Below are 2675 nucleotides of genomic sequence, written 5' to 3'. Positions count from 1 at the left end.
CGTCCCACCGCACTGCTCCCCATGGGGCGCCACTGAGGGCTGCCCCCTTGCACGGGTGAGGCATAAATGCAATTTCGTTGTGTGCTGTGTCACAATGACAATGGGAGTTGGAGTTTCCCAATGGGCTTTAAAAAAAGATCAAGCGACAGAGAATTGAAGGACTTTGCAGAAAGAGCGATGTGAGCAATAGAAGCGCCAGAGTATGTCCGTTAAAAGCAGAACACACACATTCCAACATTCCCATTGGCTGTGGTGGCTGTCGCCGAACAGCATTATAGCTAATTTGCATAATATTTGCTGTAGTCCAACTACAAACTGTTGCACAAATCCCCTCCAGGTGGCAAAATAGTTTTTGTGTCTTCTGTCGCTCGTGACTCAATTCAATGTCAATTACTTCCGTCGCTGGGCTCACTCATGTCGCATTTGGTCTATTAGTGCCTTAACACTGCTCTATTATTACTTAATCACAATTCATTTCAACCTTTAAGTCATATTATCTCCGAAATGACTCAAGAACCACACACCAACATTTCAGGTATTGTTCATGATATTGTAGGTTAGGTTTAGAAATGATTTTGCTAAATTAAAATCGATATATATAGCTTCAATTTTTTTATTTTAATATCTTATAATTCATACACAAATAGCTTTTGTGTTCTGTGTTGTTTTTGTTATTTGTAGAGCCAGAAAAGAGCTTTCAAACAACATCAAAACTATCTCTTTGTGACTTAAATTGACTGTCACAATCAAGTATGAATGGATAGTGCCCTACCCTCTGAATTAAAATGGTCTTAGATGGTTTCTCTCTTGATATTAGTGCCAGATTCATGCAAATGCAGTTCTGTGTGTCCTTGCCACTACAAAGGCACACTAAGTTTCATTAAAATCTGTGTTGGTCGGGCCACAAAATGAAAAGACCCATAGGTTTTCTGTTTTTCTTTTTTGTCAACAACCATCCTTTGACACATTGTGCCTGCTTTTCTTTACATTTGTATTTGTAATATAGATATTTTACATTTCTATAGGTAGAGTGAAATCATTGTTTATCTGGTGAAAAACTTTGTTGAAATAATCCCCGACAGTTGCCTTTGTAATCTGAGAGAAGTGATACTGTATACCAAATGAAATCAGTTACAATCTTCCCTTTTTATAATGCTGTACATGTGATATGAATTTCAATAAACAACAAATATTTTAACTTCCCTCTGTATGCATCTCCAATTTCTTTAGAATGTAACTTTTCTATGTTGCGTACATACAGAGAATACAGTGTATAGAGAAGGTATGTAGCGAAGGGGAGTAGAGTTGCCCAGCTGGGACTCGAACCCAGACCTTCTGGGGTAGTAAACCGGGGCTCTGACCGCTACACCAAAGAGCCAGGCTCGTTGGCATGTTAGTCAGAACACATCCACAACCCTAGTGATGGTCACTCCATCACACTGCCTTCCCCTTCGGGAAGCGCACCCGTGCGCTTCACACACTCATGGTGTCCCTCACGCAACTGTCCATCATGCTTCTCCCATCCAGTGTGCCCCATCATCAATGCTTCACCCATCACTGGGGTCACCAATCCTGGGGGTCCCTCACATGGAATTACGGCTCACACAATGGGTACGCTTCCGATGGCCTCACGGTACCATCCCACTTCTGACACCATTTGTAGCGAAGGGGAGTAGAGTTGCCCAGCTGGGACTCGAACCCAGACCTTCTGGGGTAGTAAACCGGGGCTCTGACCGCTACACCAAAGAGCCAGGCTCGTTGGCATGTTAGTAAGAACACACCCACAACCCTAGTGATGGTCACTCCATCACAAGGTACCCTGTTCAGTTACTCATATAATAGGAATGTAAAGAGCTGTTGATATAGTGTATATCATGCAATCTTTAAGAAAGGCCAGAATACGCTCTAGTTTCTGAGGAAGCTCAGATCTTTTAATGTCTGGAACAGGCTCTTGCAGATGTTCTACCAGTCTGTCATGTCCAGTGTACTCTCCCATGCTGTGGCATGCTAGCTAGGGCGGTAGCATTAGGAAGAGAGATGCTGGTTGCTTTGACAAGTTGGTGAGGAAAGATGGCTCCGTTGTAGGCACAGAACTGGAAGCTCTTACTACCACAGCTGATAAGAGGACACTGAGCAGACTGGACTTTATAATGGACAATTATAATCACCCCCCTTGTACTCTTGCCGAACAGAGAAGCATGTTTAGCTACAGATTCCATGGCATCTCCTGCAAGACAGACTACGAAGCCATCCAGCTTTTTAATAGTACACAAAAAATAACACAGGAAGAGATTGTCATTAAGTGATTGGACAGCTTAACTATCTCTACCTCTGACGGTGCATACACACCAACGGCACGGACGACGTCCACTATACTTCCACTTCACGTGTCCGTTATCAGTCCGAAACGGTTAAAATGCATGAAAACAAATCAGTACGGCGCATGTCCGTCCCGACCGGACATGTCCGAGTTGCTCCTTGAAAATAGAATTCGAGTCTATTTTCCTGCGCGGACGTCCACGTTCAATGCGTGGCTCCCATTGAAAATGAATGGCTGCTGCCCGCGGATAGAACATGGACGTTGACTGTGCAGTGTGAAAGGCAGCCCGCGAACCTCGGACTCGCACTGCTCACGGAGACGTTAAGGAAACGTGCCGTCTGTGCGTGTATGTACC

The sequence above is a fragment of the Engraulis encrasicolus genome, chromosome 14 (genome assembly GCF_034702125.1).
Source record: "Engraulis encrasicolus isolate BLACKSEA-1 chromosome 14, IST_EnEncr_1.0, whole genome shotgun sequence".
Classification (NCBI taxonomy): Eukaryota; Metazoa; Chordata; class Actinopteri; order Clupeiformes; family Engraulidae; genus Engraulis; species Engraulis encrasicolus.
The sequence above is the reverse complement of the archived record's forward strand: the minus strand, read 5'-3'. Positions refer to the sequence as shown.